This window comes from Schistocerca nitens, chromosome 6 (assembly GCF_023898315.1).
Source record: "Schistocerca nitens isolate TAMUIC-IGC-003100 chromosome 6, iqSchNite1.1, whole genome shotgun sequence".
NCBI classification, from domain to species: domain Eukaryota; kingdom Metazoa; phylum Arthropoda; class Insecta; order Orthoptera; family Acrididae; genus Schistocerca; species Schistocerca nitens.
In genome coordinates, this window is record NC_064619.1 from 718,696,164 (window position 1) to 718,721,500 (window position 25,337).

Here is a 25,337-nt window from a genome sequence, read left to right on the forward strand (position 1 = left end):
TCCTTCCGTAAATGCTCACAACAGTATCACATGAACTCGCGACTAACTTCGCCGTTTTCGAAATACCCTTGCACAGGCTTTGTGTGATAATAATAATAATAATAATAATAATAATAATAATAATAATAATAATCTGTCCTTTGACAAAGTCGCTTATCTCGGTGGATTTCTCCATTTGCAGCCCATATCTTCGTTAGGGTGATAACCCATCCGCCTCTGTTACGCTTAGATTTGTTTCCGCGTCACGTTCCCGCAACGTCTCGAGGTGACATCCAGCGTCGCAGTGATCATAATGTTTTGGCTTATAAGTGTACAGTCTATTAACGAATAAAATAAGCAACTCTCACAGTTAAGTCATCATAGATCTTCGCGAGTTGTACCAATATCATGATATAAATGTTCTGGTTGTTGTATGTAGCATTAGAGACAAACTTTCGGAACTATTGTCAGCCGGCCGAAGTGGCCGAGTGGTTCTAGGCGCTTCAGTCTGGAACCGCTACGGTCACAGGTTCGAATCCTGCCTCGGGCATGGATGTGTGTGATATCCTTAGTTTAGTTAGGTTTAAGTAGTTCTAAGTTGTAGGGGACTGATAACCTCACATGCTAAGTCCCATAGTGCTCAGAGCCATTTTAACTATTGTCACAAACATTCTGCTGACTGCCTGGGAGAAGTACAGCGAGCAGACGCAACATGCTGTGTACCCTTGTCTGTCTAGACAGGGCGCTCCACGAGAGAAGCAAGCTCGTAAACATAACTCTTGGCCTCCGCCGAACGCAAAGAAATCAATTGTCTGATCATGATCGTTACAAGCAAAGACAAAACCTCAAGTATACAGGTAACATTAAAGTATAAAATGAATATTATTCTAAACAGTTGCAAAGATAGATACAAAGACGAACAAAACAATTACGCACAATAAGAAGCGAACAGATGACAGTCCTTACGCGAAGTTGCGTTTTCGTTCGACTGATATGACAGTAAGTGATTAATAACACAGTGCTGTTAAAAAGTACTTGCGTAAAATTTACAGAAACGGTAATTGTGATCTCACAGAATGATCATAACTCAAGAATAAGCTGCATGCATTAGACGTCACTGAAAATGTACGAGAATTAAAGTAAGTAAAATAGTGGTTTTCGTCGTACGTTGCTAGTAGAATTAACAATCGAGCTGTGTTAAAGTTGCTACAACTATTTACAGTAGGAGAGAGACAAGTGCCAATAGTTACGTAAAGCTGTATTGTCATTAGGTAGAAACAGTAGTGAGTGACTGATTACATAAGGCACTGTGAAGTAAATACATGCAATACAGCACACCCATTTCATAATTGTTATCATACACAATGATCATCACGAAAGATTAAATGCGGTTACAACAACTACTTAACTGTAATAATTGAAAGAATTCAACTGCATGGTTTCAGTCGTGTGTTGCCAAAATTAAAATCTGCCTGTGTTAAACTTGCTACAGTTATGAATGATAAAAGAGGAAATGCCAGTTATTGCACGAAATTATATAAATTAAATAGTCAAAAGAGTAAGTGAATAATCAAGCAAATGATTGTGAAGAACAAACTTTAACTGATGGTTATATCGCCGTTACGTGCAATGTTAAATTTTCACTTTTGTATTTGTGGACAGTTCTGTGAGCATAAGCCTTAGAACTATATGGTGCAACGGTTTTCTCAGACTTCTTTCCTAGGCCACTCCTTGCTCGAACAGTTCTTCTAAAACCGATACGCTATCGTTCAGAATCCGAGAAACGGACCGAGGCGTACGCCGGAGTCGGCGCCTGCCTCCCTGGTATTTGTTGCTGCGCAACCGCTTGACAGGTTCTAGCGTGAAACGGACAGTATTTCAAAAGTGTACGAGCGCAGAAGGCTGAGCCAGGGGTGCCAATTAGCGTTCCGCTCCAGACCGTAACGTAATTACGTCATGTGTGCTGCGCATCGCCAGCTGACGCCTTGCTTCTCCGGTACGAGAATAGGCGGATCGCTACGAGTTGTGCCGCGTGCCCTGTAGATGGAGTGGCCAGTGTCTACCTTCATGAGAAGCAGAGACTATTTTTGCACAGTACTGCCGTCTCCCACGCACGCCCGCTGTTACTGCGTCCGGGCGATCACGCGCCACGCGAAGAGCAACAGACACGTGGATGCGGTGACGACGCAAAAATGAGCCTGCAGGCGTTATCTGATGGGCGCGTGTAACTGGGTCAAATCGCCAAGACTGCTGGGCTTTGTGCCAAGAGACTAGCAGTTCAACAATCGCACCAAGGTCGCGACAGCGATAAGGGAATAGAAAAGTTCGCGCATGCGCCGTGTGCGCGCCGCGCACTCTCTTCGCCGCTCCTTTGTCACACATTCCCGAGCGCGCGCACCAGTTGTCAAATATGACCAGAGGCGATAAGATCGCGCTGGCTGTTGAACAACCGTTCCGTGTCGGTGCAGTGTCTTCCGTCCGCGAAGAGGTCGCCGTTCTACACCCAGCAGTGTGCGAAGCTCGTGTGAATGTTGGTGTGCGAGTGAAGCGTGATACGAGTGATTTGCTGCAGAATCGCGACTTGTTGTCAGATGAAGAAGGTAAGGAGGACGCTCAACAGTTAATGCAGCGCCACGGAAGACGGTAAACAGAAAATGGAGCATCTGTAACCACCGCTAAACGTAATGTGTTCGACAAATATAATTGCTTCTATGACAACAGTCCTAATTTCTCTTGCTTTGTCGGATGAAATGCCCATGCATAACCTCTAGAACGAAAACGCCCTCGGTAGTATCTGGTTTCTTGCTCTGTGGGTAGTTGGTCAAACATTATTACACGGAAAAAAAACCACATTCTTTGCTACTTCCTTAAGAATTATTTTTTTATACGTTTTAGGGTTCGAGCATTTATCTCGGTGTCTAGCGTAACTGACAAAGATGCTGTACTTAATAGTTATAAAGACAAGCGACAAAGAATTAAGTCATCAACGAAGATAATTGTTATTAATAAATAGGCAAAATAATAGGTTCAGAATGATAGGACACTATTTGAGTCAGTTACACGCACTCATCAGATAGATCACTGCAAGCAGTCGCATCCACAAGATAACTAGGAGTAGAAGTATGGAGCGATTTCATATGAAACAACCACATAAACCTAACCGCAGCGAAGACAGATGCTAGGCTGAAATTCATTGGAAAAATGCTCAGGAAATGTAGTTTACTCACAGAGGAAGTGGATTGTTCGCTACTTGAAATTGCTTGTCAGTCTGGAATCCGCACTTGATGGGATTGGTAAAGGAAATCGAGAAGATCCAGCGAAGAGCACCGTGTTTCGTTACAGGCGCGTAGGCATTACAGAAATGTATGATGGTGTGGTTCACCGTTAAAGTTTCAAGAATGCACGTCCCTAAAACAGCCAACCAAGACGTTGCTTCCACGTACGTATATCTCGCGAAAAGACAATGGAAATAAAATGAGAGAGATTTGAATTCACATGCAGGCTAACCAACAATCGTTCTTCCCACGAACAAATCGCGATGGTAACAGAAAAAGGGGGAAGTGACAGTAGTAACCCAAAGTACCCTCCCTCACACACTGTAAGTTGGGTTGTGGAGTATAGATGCAGATGTAGAAGGTTGCAGGGTCATACTACTTAGAAAAAATAGGTAGATCAGTGCGCACTGGACTTGCAGAAACTGGAAACTCCACTGAACAGTCTCCACTTTCTGGAAACCAGACGTAGTTTCGTAGTAGATGTAGAAATACTGCATTCTGGACAAAGTGGACAGAAAGTGTCCCTGATTAAAATACTGGGAATCAACAGGCACCGCAGAAACCAGCCTGGTCAGCTGCTGAATGAGCGACACGACTTCAGTCACTTCTTCATACTGCTAAACCTAACTCATTACCCAATCCAGATTTGTTAAATCGGTTTGACAGTTACTTGTTACAGTTCCACAGTTTTGGATGTATTATTTTGTATGTTTAGTAGTAGCAATTAATTTCTGTGATGATTTTATTATGATTCTTTGACGATTTACTGTTTGTGTCATCATGCAAATCAACGTCATTGTCAGTTATCCTCTATAGTGGGTAATAAACGGAAACCTAGGTTGCAGTAATAAATAGTCAGCGAAGCAAGTCCCAAAGAAGTTTTTTCTTTTTTTCTTCACAGTATAAACGCGATCATTGCCGGAAATGTATCTGTGTATACACGAATTAACGAAAATGTAATGAAGCATCAGTTGTTGAGATTTAAATTCTTCTCAGGTACTTTCATGGGCTGAATTGATGGTTCAGTATAGCGCTGCGCAACGAACCAGCCAGTCCACGAGAACGCCCTGGAAGATGTTTGTTACGTATTTGCCACGATAATTTCCGATTACAATTACTAACTAAGACATCTGCGTGTCCTCTCTTCGGCAGAATTGGAATTGGGTTCCATTCTCTGTAATATGTTACATATGTGGAAACTGTTTGTCATTTACATGATCCAGAACGAAGTTCGACAAAGTTTACACAGCACTAAACGACAAACCGTGACTAGTGGTGTGAAAATTAAAAGTTATGCAAAAGTTATTCGGTGTCGAAATTTTGAACCAATTTAGTCACACCTAGCTATTTAACAGTAAATTATTTTGTGACACATAATAAACGAAAAGTCTGGTAGCAGTACCAATCTTCGAACCTATGTTATCAATACTTAGCTTATCTAGAAGTACGCGTAAATCACATATATATACTCAATTTGCGTCAAAATCCTTTACAATTTAATATAAAAATTATGTATCTTATTTAGATTCGTAAGTTGACATTTTTACTTCTATTGAAGTAAGATGCTGATAGTACTTCTTGCTCCACGCAATTTTCTGAAACATTCACAAAAATTCCAAGCCTCTGGTTTAAATAGTTCTTTCGTGCATTAAGGAAGTTAAAAAAATATCTATTTGTTAGAAGCTGAGGCCCATCATATGAAATCTCGTCCTGCGTTTCGTGCTTCATTTGTCAGCTTTACCACATATTGCAACGTAATTTACTACTGTTATACTGAGTATCCACTTATTCTTTCACCATTAAAATAGAAACGGCGTCTGATGAAGCTGAAACAAGCAGACAATATTTTAGACAGTGATTGGAGCTTTCACTCACAGTTTGTGTTTACCTATAGGTATGCCTGGATCAGAATAACAAAGTGGCTGGCAGCTATTTGTTGACAGGACAGCTGCCGTAGCAGCCACCAGTCACAGTCCAATCGTCTTGTGAATGTTGCAGTTCTTTTTATTTCCGTGCTTACTAAGAAAACTGGAGAGGAAGTCCGCCTCATGCAAGACACCTTCGTAAATGTTACACCCAACAGTTTTTTTGCTATCTTCATTGGGATTGACTATTTTCCTCCTGCAAAACTGTCATATGTTAACCTTAAAAAAAAAAAAACTTCTGGTGCAAAATATTTACAGTTGTAAAATGAACAGTTATTGTCAAATGCTTTTACATTGGTTTGCATACAGTACATAGTTGACATGAATCGCTCAGTTGAGGAAAACACTACTTCAGATCCGCGCGCCACGTACCAAACAAACATACCACGAAAGAAATGGACACTATACAGACACAACAACGAGTAATGGCGGCAAAAATTCTGTGTTTCACAAGCAATCGTGTAAAACGGATGTGTACGACAAAAACGAAAGGAATGAGCGTGTTATCGGCATAAAAATAAAAACACATCATAAAAAAACTGTTACTAACAAGCCAAACAACATGATATATAGTGATTCTCGGTCGGAAACGCATAATAAACAGAAAAAGTAGAGCAACGTTTTGCTGTTCGCAAATGACAACCTGTAGACGGCGTCGTTGACCTAAAGCTGCTAGCATAAATATCCAATAGCTCCATGTGAGATATGTAAACAAATACATACATCCATTTTATTTCCAAATGTACTATGAAAGTAGAAACTTTGGACATATCGTAAATAAACAACATAGAATGCCTCATCTGAGTGAATCTAACTAAATAGCTACAGCTGTGTACAGAATGAGATTTTCAAAAAATGGTTCAAATGGCTCTGAGCACTATGGGACTTAACATCTGTGGTCATCAGTCCCCTAGAACTTAGAACTACTTAAACCTTACTAACCTAAGGACATCAGACATCCATGCCCGAGGCAGGATTCGAACCTGCGACCGTACCTGAGATTTTCACTCTGCAGCGGAGTGTGCGCTGATATGAAACTTCCTGGCAGATTAAAACTGTGTGATCGACCGAGACTCGAAACTCGGGACCTTTGCCTTTCGCGGCCAAGTGCTCTACCATCTGAGCTACCGAAGCACGACTCACGCCCGGTCCTCACAGCTTTACTTCTGCCAGTATCTCGTCTCCTAACTTCCAAACTTTACAGAAGCTCTCCTGCGAACCTTACAGCTGTATAGTTTGGTACATACCGAATTCATGAGATCTGCTGCTAACGTACTTCGTACACACTGAATTCACAAGATCCTGTAGTAACGTATTTTAACTCGGTTGATGCAGGACTGTAATAGCCCATCATTTTTCTGTACACTGTCACAAATAGTTTCAGACTGACTGTCGTCTAAATTAAACTTTATGCACAGAGAAACAAACAGCTCTGTACTGTATGCAAACCAATGTAAAAACATTTGACAATAATCGCTCATTTTACAAATGTAAATACTTTGTACCAAAAGTTTCTTTAAAGGTTAACATGTAAAAATTTTGCAGAAGGAAAATACACAAACTCACTGAAGATACTACAAAAAAGTGCTGAAATGTGTGCTGTGCGGAGTGACTGCACGGTTGTAGGCACCCTGGTACTGATTACGCGGCCCCTCCCGCCGGAGGTTATTCGAGTCCTCCCTCCGGCAGGGGTGTGTGTGTGTGTTTGTTCTTAGTATAAGTTAGTTTAAGTAGTGTGTAAGTCTAGGGACCGATAACCTCAGCAGTTTGGTCCCTTAGGAATTCACACATGTGCTGAAACGTGTCTGGCTGGAAACAAAACTACAAAAGTGTCTTGCATAAGGCAGAATTCCTCTCCAGTCAGAGAACAAACCTCATCACACCGTCTGTTCTGATCACTGTTGTCATATTGCCCCGCTCCTCCACGTACCATTAACACATCGTATTGCCGGTGATTCTCCCAGCCGGTACCCCAATTATTGAGAGCCGTTTTCGTTGTTTCTCTGTGCAGAAGTTTAATTTAGACGACAGACAGTCTGAAACTATTTGTGACAGTGTACAGAAAACTGATGGGCTATTACGATCGTGCATAAACCGGGATAAAATACCTTAGAAGCGGATCTTGTGAATTCAGTATGTACGAAAGTAAGTTGGCAGCGACCCCGTTAATTCGGTACGTAGCAAACCACACAGCTGTAGCTGTTTAAGTGGATTCAAGTACATCAGCGACGCGACAATACCGTGTATGGCACACGATTCCGTCGACGTGGTTCAAAGTGATAATCGCGCAAACTCAGTTACTCTTGGCGCAGTGGCTGATGGAAGCGACCGAAATGCATTTTCTATTTGCAGTCCCTCCCAACAGCCACCACGCCAGATATCAACTCAGCTAGTGATTAAAACTGTCGGAATTTTTAAGAGCACTGTTGACACTCGCCCACTGTTGACACTGGCCCGACGCGTGACCTTGACAGCGGGAACTATTCTCTAGCCGACACCCTGCCTTTGTGATCGCCACATTTAATGCAGCCGATATATTTTTCACACTTCACACTGAGTTGTCGTCCATTATTTTATCATCATAAATATGAATGACGAGAAACGTTTTGAATTAGTGCGCAGCTATCCTGTATTGTATTTCTCCAATCCAAAAGAGGCCTACCTATTTTCCTCATTTTATCGAAATACCAAAGTTCGAAGGAAACTGTCATCAGTCTACCTCAGGGAATGAATATAGAAAACCTCAAGTACTGATTGAGACCAACAGGCCTTTTTGTTCAATCATTCTTTGAAATAGTATATTCATTGTCCTGCCGAATGAAAAGGAAGGTAAAAGAAAGTAAGTTTTACACTTAATAACATCTTCAGATTTATGCCAAAGTCGTGATCCATTTGTTTAAGTGAACTTTTTACTGCAAGCCCTGCTTTTTATTTCTTGAATTGTCTTACTTGAGCAAGATGTATGAGATAGGCGAATACCCTCAGACTTCAAGAAGAATACAATAATTCCAATCCCAAAGAAAGCAGGTGTTGACAGATGTGAAAATTACCTCTCCCCGATGCTATTCAATCTGTATATTGAGCAAGCAGTAAAATCAGTTTAATAAATCACGGCTGCAAAATACTAACGCGAATTCTTTACAGACGAATGCAAAAACTGGTAGAAGCCGACCTCGGGGAACATCAGTTTGGATTCCGTAGAAATGTTGGAACACGTGAAGCAATACTGACCCTACGACTTATCTTAGAAGATAGATTAAGCAAAGGTAAACCTACGTTTCTAGCATTTGTAGACTTAGAGAAACCTTTTGACAATGTTGACTGGAATACTCTCTTTTTTTAAATTCTAAAGGTGGCAGGGGTAAAATACAAAGAGCGAAAGGATATTCACAATTTGTACAGAAACCAGATGGCAGTTATAAAGAGCCGGCCGCGGTGGTCTCGCGGTTCTAGGCGCTCAGTCCGGAACCGCGGGACTGCTACGGTCGCAGGTTCGAATCCTGCCTCGGGCATGGATGTGTGTGATATCCTTAGGTTAGTTAGGTTTAAGTAGTTCTAAGTTCTAGGGGACTGATGACCACAGATGTTAAGTCCCATAGTACTCAGCCATTTGAACCATTTAGAGTTATAAAGAGTCGAGGGACACGAAAGGGAAGCAGTGGTTGGGAAGGGAGTGAGACAGGGTTGTAGCCTCTCCCCGATGCTATTCAATCTGTATATTGAGCAAGCAGTAAAGGAAACAAAAGAAAAATTAGGAGTAGGTATTAAAATCCATGGAGAAGAAATAAAAACTTTGAGGTTTGCCGATGACATTGTAATTCTGTCAGAGACAGCAAAGGACTTGGAAGAGCAGTTGAACGGAATGGGCAGTGTCTTGAAAGGAGGATATAAGATGAACATCAGCAAAAGCAAAACGACGATAATGGAATGTAGTCGAATTAAGTCGGGTGATGCTGAGGGAATTAGATTAGGAAATGAGACACTTAAAGTAGTAAATGAGTTGTGGTATTTCGGGAGCAAAATAACTGATGATTGTCGAAGAAGAGAGGATATAAAATGTAGATTGTCAATGGCAAGGAAAGCGTTTCTGAAGTAGAGAAATTTGTTAACATCGAGTATAGATTTAAGTGTCAGGAAGTCGTTTCTGAAAGTATTTCTATTGAGTGTAGCCGTGTATGGAAGTGAAACGTGGACGATAAATAGTTTAGACAAGAAGAGAATAGAAGCTTTTGAAATGTGGTGCTACAGAAGAATGCTGAAGATTAGATGGGTAGATCAGATAAGTAATGAAGAGGTATTGAATAGAATTGGGGAGAAGAGGAATTTGTGGCACAACTTGACAAGAAGAAGAGACCGGTTGGTAGGACATGTTCTGAGGCATCACGGGATCACAAATTTAGCATTGGAGGGCAGCGTGGAGGGTAAAAATCGTAGAGGGAGACCAAGAGATGAATACACTAAGCAGATTCAGAAGGATGTAGGTTGCAGTAAGTACTGGGAGATGAAGAAGCTTGCACAGGATAGAGTAGCATGGAGAGCTGCATCAAACCAGTCTCAGGACTGAAGACAGCATCAACAACAACAACAACAACAACAACAACAACATGTAACATACATATGATCTTGGTGAGCGGTGGTGGATGAATGTTAGTTACAGATATTTAATTACAAATAAACTGCAAAGGTTACTAGTATTCATGTATGTGTTAATTATTTTATACTAACCGACATAGCGGCATTGTGCGGGCTATTCATTTTGACAATTTTCTATTCGAAACGTAAACAAAAAGTGACCTGTGTTTGTAGTGTAACATCCCGAACAGTTTCTGTATGCAGGGCGCGGCTGCTCCGCAATTTTGTAAACGTCTTTGAGGCAAAGCCTCTTCATAGCTCTATAGACGATTTTTGTTTCCACCTACAGCCGTTTTGAACTTGGCAGTTGAAAGCTGACAAAAGCGCTACCAGGGATTTCCTTAACTTGACTCGACTGTAGGAGTGCCTTAGTAGTAAAGAGTAAACGTACCAAAACTTCGTACATGATGCGGCATTTTTTCCCGCATCTCAACCTTTATAAGGTCATCTCTTTTGAACTATATATCGTATGATGATACATTTCTGGTGCTCCAAACGCACTTTCTCAGAAATTTCTTTCTCTAATTAAGGCCTATGTTCCATGGTAGTAGACTTCTCTCGGTCAAGGATGCACTTTTTGCCAGTGCGTATCTGCTTTTTATGCCCTGTTTGCTTCATTCGTCTGGGTTGTTTTGCCGACTAGGTGGCAGATTTCCCTAACTTCGTCTGCTTCGTGACCATCAATCCTGAGGATAAGTTTCTTGCTGTTCTCATTCTGCTACTTCTCATTACTTTCGTCGCTCTTCGATTTATTCTCAATGCATTGCTCTCATTACACTGTTCATTCCATTCAGCGGATCATATAATTCTTCACTTTCACTCAAGATAGCAATGTCATCAGCGAATTGTATTATTGATATCAATTCGCCTTGAATTTTAATTTCACTCCTGAACCTTGCTTTTATTTCCGTCATTCCTTCTCCGGTGTATAGATTGCACAGTAGAGACGAAAGACTTCATCCCTGTTTTACACCCTTTTTAATTCGAGCACTTCGTTCTTAGTCTTCCACTCTTATTGTTTCGTCTTGGCTCTTGTACATGTTGCATATTACCCGTCTCTCCCAATAGCTTACCCCTGCTTTCTTCAGAATTTAGAACAGCTTCTTGAACCATTTAACATTGTCGAACGCATTTTCCGGGTTTTGTCCAAGATTTGTCGAAATACTATGAATGTGTCTTGATTTTTCTTTAGTCTTGCTTCAATTATCAGCCGCAACGCCAGAGCTGCCTCTCTCACCTCTTTACCTTTCGTGAAGCCATACTGATCTTCATCAACACATTTTCAATTTTCTTTTCCATTCTTCTGTATACTAATTAACTAACCTCAAACAAGCGGCGAGCCCTTCCCTTGGTGTGATGGTATTTCTTCAGCGTATATTACGCGTTTTCAGGTGAACTCCTAACTTATTCCTCTTTCGTTTCTCCCTACTTTGGTCTCCTTTATTTCAATTAATATTTAATGTTCTGTGTCTTTCTACTAGCCCAATATTGTTTCATTCTTTTTGATCTTACTTTCCTTTCTTCTTCAGAGATGTCGATTGTTCGTTTGGTTTTCATTTTGACGTGGGACCTTCCTTTCGTGTCTATGTTTATCTTTTTTGCAGTTTTATCCTTGAGCACATTTTCTGTGATTTGTAGTTCTCTAAAATCCTCCGTATCCTTATATTTGGTTGGTTTTTTTGTTGCGGGAGTAGTCAATTTTTTTATTGGTCTATTTGGATTCATTCTGAGGATGTGTCTATAAAAATCAATTCTTCTTTTCTTCATTGTGTCAGAGTTTTTTGGTAGTTCGGTAAAGGGTTGAATTTTTTATGTGAATTAGTTTGTTGTTGTGGAATCTGGGGCCAAGAATTTCTTAATATCCTTTCTTTGATCTCCAACCTTTCAACTTGTCCATCGTAGGTGATGGTCAATGTTTCGTCTGCATACAGGGCTTCCGGCTTGATTACTGTATTGTAATTGCATTCCATGACAGGGACTCTCTGTTAATGTTTTTCTTTGTGAGTTGGAACGTTAGTTCAACTTTACTACTTTTAGACTCCATTGTCTTTTCCTCGAGGGCTTTCCAGCTGATCCATTCTCCAGGGTATTTGAATTTTTTGACGACTTCAGTAATTTGTTGTCGCACTTAAAGATGTTTTCGTGGATTTTTCATGCTTGTCATTATCTTGGTCTTTTCAAAGAAGATTTTGAGACCTATTTTTTCAGCTTGTCTTTGTATTTCGAGGTTCTGTTTTGGCTTCTTAGCAGGTCTCAGCTGGTAGGGCCATATGAGCAAAGGCTAGACAGTTTACTTTGATGCCGTTGTTTTTTCTTCCTAGTCGGATTCCACTATGGATCTTTGCGTTCCACTGACTACTTTTCCAGGGCGCAATGAAATAGCAGTAGAGTGTCCATTTCCTTTTGTACGCCAATTTTTATCTAATAAGGGTCGGAGACTTTTCCCATTAATTTGACTTTTGAGTATGTTTTCGTAAGGATTTCTCTGATTAAGTTAGTGGTTTTCTTTTCTAGGTTTAATTCTTTTAGTATAGAGATGAGGGATTCCCGGTCTGTTGAGTTGTATGCTTCCCAAAAGTCAGTGAAAAGGGTTATATATGATTTTGCTCTTGATTTTTGGTATGCCATGAGGTTTTTGAGGTGTAGGATTTGTTCTGAGCAGCATCCTAAAACCCGCTTGGTATTCTCCATGTTGATGGTCTACCATGGGTTCTGCCCTGTTCAGTAAGACTTTAGAGAATATCTTGTATGCTATGTCTAAGAGTGAGATCCCTCTGCAGTTGGTGGGGTCTGTTTTGGACTCTTTCTTATGGAGTGGGTAGATGAGAGAAGTCTTCCATTCAGCTGGGATTCTTTGATTTGTCCAGATTTCTACAAAGATGTTTCGAAATGAGTCTATGGCATTTTTGTTGACATTGCTGCAAAGTTCAGTTGTGATTTGGTTTTCTCCCCAGGCCTTACTGTTTTTGAGATTTGAAATGACTTCCTGTAGTTACTCAGTGGAGGTAGGGTTGGTTGTTGTTGAGGTTTTAAAATCCAGTTTTCACTATGGGTTCTTCACAGTTGAGACGGTTTCTGAAATATTCTGCAAGTAGGGTCGGTGGACTATATTTGATTATTTTGTGTTTACAAGTCTTGTAAAAGTTCTTTGTGTTTTTTTACGAAGACGTCATTGGTCTGAAAGAGGAGTTGGTCATCTTGGCCTTTTTTTTTCTTCTGATATTTTTGCTCAGTAATTTTCTTATGCTTGAGAAGTTTTGTCTGTTATGTTCATTTTTCTGTGATTGTCACTGTCGCCTTGCTTTTCTTCTTAGTTCAAAGTCTGTTACATTCTTCTGTCCACCAATCATGTTTTTTGGCTTTGGTTGTGGGAGCTAGTCGTTGAGCTATACTTACTAGGATTTGTTTTATTTGATCCCAGTTTCGGTTTCGCATGTATTCAGCTGCGAGGGGAAACTCCATGGAGTTTGATCTTTCCTGGGTCATATTTTCTTCTTTTGGGCTTGTTGGTCCCGTTTTTCCTTTTTGGGATGATTTTGAGTTTTATTTTAGAAAGTTAATGATCAAAATCTAGGTTGGCTCCTGCGTGCTTCGACATTTTGTATTTTTTATGGAACTTTAGTCTGATTGCCACGTGATCAAGTTGGAATTCATCTAGGTGTGAGTTTGGTGAGACTCACGTTTCCGAGGTAGCTTTTCAAAGGTTGTGGATTTAAGGAGCTTGTTGAGTGTTTGGGCCTGCCGTTGTGGCCGAGCGGTCTGGAACCGCGCGACCGCTACGGTCGCAGGTTCAAATCCTGCCTCGGGCATGGATGTGTGATGTCCTTAGGTTAGTTAGCTTTAAGTAGTTCTCAGTCTAGGGGACTGATAACCTCAGATGTTAAGTCCATAGTACTTAGAGCCATTTGTGTGTTTGGCATAATTCTATCAGTCTGATGTCATTTTGGTTAGTCCTGTAATGTGCTGGGTAGTTTCCAACATTTATTTTGTTTCTTCTCCTTTCCTATCTCGACATTGAAGTTCCCAAGAAGCAGGACATAGTGTTTTTTTTTGGATTTTTTCACATTATCGGGTTTGTCCCAAAATCGTGCCACGTTTTTTTTTTTTTTTGTCGTTTCTATTGTCTTCATTTGTGGGAACATGTGCATTTACGATGTTGTACACTTCGTTAGCAGATGTGCAGGGTCTTTCGGACTGTAATTCTAAATTGGTAATGGAGTCTAAAATATTTTTGACTATTACAAACGTGTGTCTTTTTCATAACGTTTTGCCTACCTTTCCTTTGTATATTCTGAAGCCTCCAGAATCAAACTTGTTTTCATTCAAGATTCTAGTTTCTCGGTGTCTCGAGACTCCGATTGTCTCCTTGCTCACTTTCGTGCGCTGGATTTCGTACCTGGAGTAATTTTCTTGACATCACACTCTTCCATAATTGACAACATTATGTATGGGGTGACTCCTGTTAGAGACACTGGTTTACTACCACGGTTGTTAGCCCTAGAGGTTTATCTCAGCCGCCCCTAGCCTGCGGAACAGACCCTGACCAAAGGCCCTTTGGAATTTGTTTTCTGTGTTGATCCGCAGGTGGTATTTTATTTCACATCCAGCCCTGCATATCTGCAGAACCTACCCCTGTCGGCGACCAGGGGACGCTTTCCTCTTCTTCGTCCAAAACCACAGCAGTCAGCAAGAGGTCGTCATTGAGAACTTCACCATCGCGGCCGCTCAATTGCACTGCCACAAGCAGAAAAAAAGACTGATCACTGGGAATAGGAATCACTGTAGCATCACTATCGCTGCAATCACGGACCGGTCACGACACTGTCACATCACTGACGGGTCTGCAACTACCTTCACAACAACACTGCACGGCTTGGTACACTGAATCGACAACATCGCCACTTTCCATGCTCAACCGTGCATCATAGTCCAGGTATAGATAGTGCCACAAAAGTTTGTCATCAGTTAGTTTACTGTACATAGGATCTAATGCTTTTAATATTAGGTATACTAAGAAATGGTGGGACCGATTTGTATCCCTGTATATGGATTTTATTGCTTATTACATTATGTATTGCAGTTAATGATGTTTTAAGTGTACTTGGTCAGCAGGAAATTCTTGAGTCTACACCACAACCACAAAACAAGCGATGAGTCCTCTCCTAGAGTAGCTTCATGGAAGAAGGCAGCCCAAACTGCTTTCCAGTTACTCTCTATATTACCATAAATTTGGACGATTCAAAACCTCACAATGTTTGGAAAGCTTAGAAATGCCTAACAATATACCGCCTAAAGATGCCACACCACACATAAGCTTGTACGCAAAATAACGCAAAGAATTTGCGAGTATGCGCGGGAAAACATAGAGTTTTCTAACAGGTGAACTCCTAAAACAATTTCATTCCATTTTCGAGCTCTCAAAGACGATGGCAATTAACTTTAACAGCTGAAAAATGAGCTTAGCCATACATAAGCAGGTTTTCGATTCGCTTTTAAAGGAACTCCCTGATGTACACAATATTTCTATTTTCATTTTGCTCAGAACGCTGAGCATTATTATACGAAAAAAAATTGTATTTTAAGTAAGTTGATAAGCGAATAACAAGGACTTCAGATTTCACCTCATAGCCACTAATTGCATGTTTCTCTAAACATCGAGTAGATGCTAAAGACACAACGTTGATTGAGGCATTGCTGACGTTTTCTCAACTTTATTGCATCAAAGCATCGGATTTATTTGTATAAAATGTTGACTACAGTGCTGTGAGTCAGTTGACCAATATGTTCCAACACAGAAATAATAAAAAAAATTGAGAAACGTCAAAATGAAATATTTTGTCGACGCCGAATCGCAGACTTATCGGATTCTGCTTGGGAGAGCGTCGAAGAACGCATGTTTTGAGATACATTTGATGACGATAGGCTGACAAATACGACATTCTGAGACTTCAGTTGTTCAGAACCACAGCGTTACTCTGTTATCAGTGAAGAGTTGGTCCTCTCCACACACTCGCAGATAAGAATAAGCTGGTGGTTTGTGAGAATGTGTGTCACAGATGCTGATATGTAGTTTATGTACAGACTGCTTTGTTCGACCGAATTTTCTTTCTTCTTGTAACAAAACTTTCTATTTTCCTATCGTGGTAAAAATTTTTCCTTTCTTTTCTCTAACAGCATTAATTTTTTCCTGATATAATCCGAAATTCTACCCAACTTAATACAAGTAGGAATGCTATATGCCAAAAACATTACAAGATTGCGGAAAAGTTTTGGCGAATAAAAGAACCGCGAGTATAGCGCGCGGAACTGGGTGTAGAAAGGGAAAGACTTGCACATGTACAGAGCAAGTCCTTTTGTAATATATTTTTGGACTGGGAACATTATCGATTACTTAAAAATGTGCACTGCAGACAAATTTTCCAGTAAATGTTAAGGGAATCTTGAGCTACTAGTCACGCTGCTCATGTACTCCAATTATATTTCGTAATTTAAAATGCTGTTTAGCAAATCAGTGTTCATTATCAAGCGCTGCCCACAGATACAAAACGACTATATTAATGATACAGTTTTAAATAAACTAAAACTGGTTCGCATGCGACAGCATGCGCTACCTAATATATTCCAAAATGTTTCCCATAAAAACGGAGATTTTCCGGGGCTCATATCTTGGGTTGTATAGGTGATAGTCAGACAGGGTCCAATGTTTTGTATAGGCATTGCACTGAGGTCTATTTGCATACCCAAAGGAAGGATCGTCTTGCTGTAACTATCCTACAATACAGGGTCAAAGTCTGTATGTGACACACTTCTCCCAGCTTAGGCATTTGGAGGAAATCGGTTGTTTCTTCTTGCATTAGTTGTGGCCTACAGTGTGCCTTTAGGGGCTTGTTGAGGCACTATTTAGTTCATGGGCCGTTTCGGAGAAAACCAGAAAAACATGAGGTTTGGGTACCAAAACTAAGCACCGGAATTGAAAATGGTTAAACACAGCAAATGGCTGAAATTTTTACGATAATATATTCCTAAAATCACGATCTCGAACAAATTTGAAAATTTTCTTAATATCTTTATCCTTTTCCTAGTTCCAGAGGTTCAAAGTTACCCTACTTGTGCACGTAAAATACGTAAAATCCAGTGCGAGTAGAAAACGTCGTTTATAAAGTGGCGTAGCACGGAGAAATACGCTGTGCTGTGTCTCCGTTATCATCAGAAAGATTATGGAAACCTCATGTTGTTGTAGTACTGAAGCACATGCAACATTTTTGTGCACATAAAATTCGGTCTGAGGTGGAAAATTGTGTAGTTTTGCGCCATTTCAAAACTATCAAAATTTTACTAACCCATAAAGTTCTTATCATATGAGAGACATGTCCTGCTGTAGCAGCGAAAAGAAGGGATCCAGCGGAAGAATGTTCTGGAGCACAAAAAAGCTAATATGCTCCTGTTTAAAACACTCCGACTGAAAAGTAGGGTACCAGCTGCCTCAGTCCTCAGCTCCTTTAAAAATGTTCCCATATTTGCGCTGTCTTATGTCGAGAGAAGAGGAAAGAGTGGCAGTGGGAAAGAGATGGAAATGTAATGAATACTAGAAGATGGTAGATAGTGGTTGTGGTATAGAAAGAGCGATGGAGACAATGAGAGACAGGGAGAAGGGGGGAGTGGGGGGGAGAGAGGGGGGGGGAGAGAGAGAGAGAGAGAGAGAGAGAGAGAGAGAGAGAGAGAGAGAGAGAGAGAGAGGGAGGGAGGGGGGGTCGGAGAGGGGGGGGGCAAGGGGGGAGGGGGGCTTAATGGCAGTGGATCTGTCGACAGTGACAGAATAGTACTAGGAAAAGTGAAGGAGACAGTGCCAGAGGAATCGGAATAGACAGAAGGAAAAAGTGGAAGTGGGTCAGAGCCGGTGATAATGAGACAGTGTCCTTGACAATGGCAGTGAGGAATAGGGAGATAGTGAGACTGAGAAGAGACAGCAGCAGTGGGAAGGAATGAATCAAACAGTAGCAGTAAGAACGAGAAAGAGGGAGATTGTATTAGTATGGTAGAACAAATGAGGGGTTGAGACAGGAGACAGTATATATATAATTAGGTGGACTGAATGAATGAGTGAGTAAGAATGCGCAAGTAGCAGGTGATAGGCATGAGCCACATGCAGCAATTGACTAGAGGGTGTGAGCGAGTTACACTTGAGGGAGTTTGAGGAGTGAGAGATGAACTATATGTTCAAAAGAACGCGAATATGTTTGCATGCCAGTTTTTTTGCTAAAATTATTAAAGGTGTTGAGGAAGGTAGAATGAGGCAGCTGATACCCCACTTTTCAGTCAGTCTTTTAACAGGAGCGTATTCGCCATTTTGGACTTCGCTAGGAGCAATTTTTCGCTAGTGGGCACAACACGCTTACATTAGTGATACAGTTTCAAACAAACTAAAATTAATCATGATTGACGAAATGGTTTGGCTGTCCAATTCCCACTGTACTACACTTATTAGGACTTCTTCCCATTCACGTATTAACGCGTGAAGACTTATTACTTAAACGCTTCTGTACGTGGTGTAACTAATCTAATCTTGGCTTCGCTAACTTTGCGGGAGTGATACGTAGGGGGTTGTAGTATATTCCTTAATTTCGTACTGACAGCTGGTTCACGAAACTTGTCTGTCTTCAGTGGTCTTCCAGTTCCAGTTACTCACCATTTGCGCGACCTCTCCAGCGGGGCAAACCAACCTGTGACGAACCATGCTGCCCTTCTTTGCACACGTTCAGCATCCCCTGTATGTCCCACATACTTCAATAATATTGTAGGATGGGCCCCACGAGTGTTTTGTAAATAATTCCGTTCGAAGACTGATTATATTGTCTTGTAACCTACCAATGAACCGGAGTGTGCCATCTGCTTTACCTATGACGGAAAGTATCTGATACTACGTTTTCTCGTACATAATTGTAAACTTCTGAACATATAAAGCAAATATCTATACCATATTCAGATCTTACCAAAATCTAACTAAATAATTGTGCTGCTATTCTTTTCAGACAGTACTTCGTTGTAGGTAACAGCATCATCTGAAAGACACTAAGGTTACTACTGAAATTGTCTGCTCGGTCGTTACTGTAACAACATGAACAACAAAGGTCTCAACACACTTCCCTGCTCATACCTTTCCAAATCTGTCGATGACTCTCCATCCAGGATAACATATTGCTTCCTCCCTGCGAATAAATCTCCAGTCCACTCATAAATTTCGCTTGATACCCCAAAGAATTGCACGTCTGTGTGGCAGAAGTCAAGAAATACTGTATTCACCTGATATTGCTTACATGTCATGTGAGAAAATCTTGGGTTTCATGTGACTCTTGTATCGAAATCGATTCTGGTTGGCATAGAGGAGGTCATTCTACTCGAGGTATCTCATTACATCTGAACTCAGAATATGTCCCTCTGTAAAATCTGGCTTTCACGCCAAGACAGTACGTTGAGATTTTCTAAACATAACTTCCTCAACATATACGGTCAATTGCGGCGTCATTCATCTTAAATGGATGGTCAACATGGTTCTCCACGCACAGCACGACAGTTATTTTGAACCTTTGTGTACTGGAAACTCGTTGAAATAGTTCATACAAATCATATGCGTAGCTGTTGAGTCAATTCGAAGAATGATCCAGTCAGAGAAAAGTAAACAGTCGCAAGTAAAATGTTCTAATATTGAAAATCATGACCTCTAAAACATTATACCTTTTAAATAGTTAGTTGCCATAGGAGATAAAAGTTAATTGTGCGCACTGTACTTGAAACAAAATACTAAAGTGATCGAGCAAATTGAATAGATGAATATTAAGAGGGGCGAACCTGGACTCGGACCACTTCCTCTCAAAAATAAAGTTCAGATTCCTACCTAGGAATACAAGAAAGTCCCAAACTTACTAAGTTTGACTTGGAACAACTGAACACCTGCAATATGCTTACAGAGAGACTGCAAACACTAGATCATGAATGCAACAACTGGGACCAGCTAGGGGACAAATTAGTAAAAGCCGCAACAGAAGTCGCCCCACTAAAGAAACAGAAGAAACATGAGTGGTGGACAAGTATCTGCGACCAAGCGATCGCAAAGAGACAAGCAGCTTGGCTAAGATTGAGCTCACAGAAGTCCGAAACAAATAAGGAGAAGTTCATAGAACAGCTCCGGCGAACTGCCAAAACCATGAGGCAGGTTAAACGTCAGTACACCCAGGACCAGTTGACACAATTTCATGAAGATTTCGGGGAGAATAACACTAGAAACTTTTAGCAAACTTTCAAGCAAAATCTTAGAAGCGATGACCCACCCAGCTTACACATCAGAGGATCAGATGGAAACACAGCCCATAATGACAAAGACAACTGCCGCATATTGGCCAAATATTTTGAGAATCTGCTGAACAGTGAGTCCCGTAAAACCTCATTTATCTGTCAAGACAATTCCAGACAGTCAAACTCTTATGTTCCAACAGAAGAAGTAGTGAAAAACGTCAGTCAGTCCCTGGAGAATAACAAAGCACCAGGAGAAGACTCAATAGTTGCAGAACTGTGGAAGCGGGCTAGAGACAAAGCAATCAGCAAGTTGACCGAGATCTTACGGAACATTTGGGATACTGAGAAGTTACCAGATGACTGGAAATCTGCTCTGAACCAGCTCTAAAACGAGAAAGATGATTTGACTGTCATCAACATTTATAGAGGGATCTCATTGATACCAATCACCTGTAAGATATTATCTAAGGCCTTATTGAACAGAGCCGAATCTCAATTGGCCCCAAAACTTGGAGATTATCAGATTGGTTTTAGAAAAGGACGTTCTTGTGTTAAACAGATCATTACCGTGAAGTCAGTATTAAGTCAAATTAAACTAGCGAATAAACAGCACGTAGTTATTTTCGTTGACTTCAAGAAAGAATGCGATTCAATCGACAGACATACTCCTAAGAGAATTTTGCAGGAAATGGGCCTGGACCAGAAAACCCACAGCCTTATCCAAAAGACCCTGAGTAACACTAGATCAGCAGTGAAGTTCAGGGGAACACTTTCAGAAACCTTGAGATAAAGACAGCAGTTAGACAGGCAGATGGACTTACACCTCTTCAGGTTTAAGGCGCTGTAGTCATGGACTCTGCGGCTGGTCCCAGCGGAGGTTCGAGTCCTCCCTCGGGCATGGGTGTGTGTGTTTGTCCTTAGGATAATTCAGGTTAAGTAGTGTGTAAGCTTAGGGACTGATGACCTTAGCAGTTAAGTCCCATAAGATTTCACACACATTTTTTCTTCCCTTCAACTGTGCACTGGACGAGGTGATCCGAGAGTGGCGAAAAGAAATGGAAGTACAAAATATACCGAGCGGTATTTACCTGGGACACAATCGGAAGGGACTAGTAGTAAACTGTTTAGCTTTCGTATATGGTCTGGCACTTACAGCAAGCTCAGTGAAAGCAACAGTAAAGCAGCTCAATATGCTCAAACTGCAGGCTGCCAAGGTAGGACTTCAATTGTCACTAGAAAAGACAAAATACCTCGCGAGCATCAGTGATACTGCCAGTGAACTACGGGTGGAACAAGGTCAAATTGAGAAAGTTGTCAGATTCAGGTATCTAGGAGAATGGTTGAAACCTAATCTATCAGAAGGAACAGCACAAACAACTCAGATTAGTAAGTTACGATTAGCATATCGATTAACCAAGAACGTCTATAATAATAAATGCCAATCCCGTAATTCCAAACTAAAACACTACCAAACAGTTATCCGCCCTATATGCCTCAGAATGCTTGAATCTGAACAGAAAAGGCTTGGCAGGTAAAACTAGAGATTCAGGAGAGGAAGATCCTGAGAAAAATAAGCAGATCGTGAGTACAGAACAAGCCAGGAGCTAGACAATCATACTGATAAAATCAAAGATGTGGCCAGGAAGAGACGTCTCGGTTTCTACGGACATATCACAAAGACGGACCAAACGAGACTGAACAACCGACTTCTCAACTACTGGAAGAGCAGGAAGACCGTGACACCATCGCTGATAGAAATCAAAGCTAGTAACTGAACATAACTGAAAGTGACAATAGAAACCGAGCCCTTCTCAGAAGGATACTAAAAGAAAAGAGGTTTCAGGACAGATCACTCCATAAAAAGACCGCTGCCCTTGGGACAAAGGGGAGAATGTGGGATTACTGGGCAAACATCAAGTCCCTCTTCAGACTGAAAAGTTGAATATCGTGGTCCTTAGCTGGCCCATTCGGAAGAAGAAGAAGAAAAAGAAGAAGAAGAAGATGAAGATGATGATGATGATGATGATGATGATGATGATGATGATGAAGATAGCAACTTGGGTACGGTTAAAATTAATGTAAGTGTATTGATACTGACAGATCTTTTGTTCAGTCACAAAAACGGGACCAACATACCACGTAGATCATAACTGAGGCACTACTTGCTGGATCAAGCGTCTAATGCCCGACAGTTGGACAGCATTTGGCATATCGCTCAGGACACCCAATAATTCTACCAATCAATGCCAAGCTTGTGTAAGGACCAGAGGTGGGCCAACGCTTTACTGACTTGCTCAGTTTGTGAAGCTCTTTCTTTGGAATAAATCATCCAGTTTTTCTGGAACTGTAATCATTTGTTTGTCTGTACGTGTACATCACAGATACCGATTTCCGTCCCTTTCCGATAACGCCTTCGTGGTGCGTCGTTTTTCTTATTTTTTTCCCTAAGAGTGTGTTTTGGAAGGTAGTTGTGTTAATTAATTCGAACAAAACATTCCGTATAGGCGTTGCACGTATCCAGATTTTATTGGTTAGAGGCACACAGCTGGTTACAGAGATAAGTTTTCATTTCGCGTAGAAAGTAATGCTTCAGAAAGCACTCCTGATTTTATATACACATTGTTGTTTCACATAAAAGAATATGTAGGACATTACGTATACTCTGTATCCTCATCATCTACAGCGCATTCAACACCTTCGAGATCGACATGGAGGTAGACGATTACAATTTTGTCGTTGGCTAATTGCAGATCGCCGAGTATTCCCGTTAATACTGTTTACTGATGAAGCAACTTCCGCTCGTGACAGATCAATGGCAGTCGTAACCCACTTCGGTGGTCCGAAGAAAATCATAGTCGCACATCTTGTAGGCATCTGTTTAAAAGGTTAGGAATTCTTACAACTGCTTCACAGTACATTTACTCAGTAACGAAATACTTTCTCAACAACATGGACCAGTTTAAAATCAACAGCGACTTTCATGATTACAATACTAGAAAAAAGAAAGACCTACAGTATCCTTTACTTAACCTATCTTTGGCACCACAGAAAGGGGTAAAATATGCTGCTATAAAACTTTTTGATAAATTACTAGATGAAATAAAATGTCTGACAGACAGCAGCAATAGTTTCAAAAACAAATTGAAATCATACCTCCTTGAAAACTCCTTCTATACCATAGATGAATTCTTGAATATGAGTAAATAAATCTGGAGATGTTTTGTGCATTTAAGGGAATGGGATAGATAATAGAAATATTTAGGTATAACACTATTATGTAAAAAAAGAACTTGTTTCCTGTGCGCATTTCTTGTGCACTTGACACGTTCCACATCATAACGGTTGTTCCGTGCTATTGATCAATGGAACATGTAACTAACTAACTCCACATGTCTTTGTTGAGATATGTTGTGAGGAACGCTTCTTTGTAAATGTGTTGCGTGGTGTGACATACAATCAGTTGATTGGGCCTGTCATGTTACCGTATCGTCTTAAAGGGCCCCGTTATCTAAGTTAATGTATATGTTTGATTCATATTTTGACAGATGTATGTAACCTATAAAAATTTGACGTGTTATGTAGAAATTTTTTGAAGTTGTCTACGTTGTCGCCAACTAAAATATTTACTGTTTATCTTGAAACTCGCCGTATAAAGCACATCGTTGATGTGTAGCAGTTATGTTGAAATGAAGACGATAGCTGGCAAACTAGAGAAATGGGGAACTGCTGAAAACCAACCTTACGTTTGATGACCGAAGCGATAACAATCGCGGGACACTGAAAAGGGGGGGGGGGGAATTGCGTGTTTCTGTTCGATTATTTTCGGCAGTCAGGTAGTCAGGTACACTGAGCAACACTGCGTGTTACAGGTGTGAAAGTCATATCAGTTTGTTCTGTGAGACGTGGACGGGAAGTCTGTGACTCGGCGATTTCGTGAAAGATAATGAGCAGACTACGTAACTACGCCTGGGCAGGCAGGTCGATCGCGTTTAACTTTGCACATCCGTGTTTTAAAGACCACAAAATTTTAGACTGCACTGTGTTGCTTTCTGCCTTTGACCATAACAAAATGTTCAACAGTACGCCACAGGTGGTGGGCTTCGATAGCCTACAGTTACAATGAACCCTATTATCGAAGAAAATTGAAGAGATGATAAAGTTGTAGAAAACACTCCTTATTAATAACAGTAATCCTATACTCTGTTCACATTATTACCTCATTGAATCGTTAGAAAGAATTCAACGCTTTTCTCATGACAGGAGCCGTGACCAGGGTACCGTGAACGTAATTATTTATGAACCAAAGTAAACAATCACATAGTTGTTACCTCTGTTTTACGAGATGCATTCAAGTTCAAAGGCGTCCGATTTTTTTTCTCTGGCCTGGAAAGAGATAGAAACATGCGCATTGTTTTAAAATGAGGCCGCGTTCATTGTCAATACGTCCCAGAGATGGCAGCACCGTACGGCAGATGGAATTTTACCGCCAGCGGCGAGAATGAGAACTGTTTTAAATACTTAAAATGGCGACGTTTTCCTTACTTGAACAGCGTGCAATCATTCGTTTTCTGAATTTGCGTGGTGTGAAACCAACTGAAATTCGTCGACAGCTGAAGGAGACGTGGTGATGGAGTTATGGATGTGTTGAAAGTGCGTTCGTGGGTGAGACAGTTTAATGAAGGCAAAACATCGTGTGACAACAAACTGAAACAACCTCGGGCTCGCACAAGCCGGTCTGACGACATGATCGAGAAAGTGGAGAGAATTGCTTTGGGGGATCGCCGAATGACTGTTGAACAGATCGCCTCCAGAGTTGGCATTTCTGTGGGTTCTGTGCACACAATCCTGCATGTCGACCTGAAAATGCGAAAAGTGTCACCCAGGTGGGTGCCACGAACGCTGACAGACGACCACATGGCTGCCCATGTGGAATGTTGGCAAGCAATGTTGACGTGTAACGACAGCATGAATGGGACTTTCTTTTCGTCGGTTGTGACAATGGATGAGATGTGGATGCCATTTTTTAATCCAGAAACAAAGCGCCAGTCAGCTCAATGGAAGCACACAGATTCACTGCCACCAAAAAACTTTCGGGTAACCGCCAGTGCTGAAAAAATGATGGTGTCCATGTTCTGGGACAGCGAGGGCGTAATCCTTACCCATTGCGTTCCAAAGGGCACTACGGTAACAGGTGCATCCAACGAAAATGTTTTGAAGAACAAATTCCTTCCTGCAC

The 25,337-nt window shown here is 41.0% G+C and overlaps 1 protein-coding gene across 1 annotated transcript in view; it reads left to right on the plus strand.

Moving 5' to 3' along the window:
• The first annotated feature begins 2,384 nt into the window (after nt 1-2,384).
• LOC126262220 (RB1-inducible coiled-coil protein 1) overlaps nt 2,385-25,337 on the plus strand; it is a 338,326-nt gene continuing 315,373 nt past the window's right edge. The window contains exon 1 of the mRNA XM_049958658.1: nt 2,385-2,579. The gene's annotated coding sequence lies outside the window, so the exon portion shown is untranslated. The remainder of the gene's footprint in view (nt 2,580-25,337) is intronic.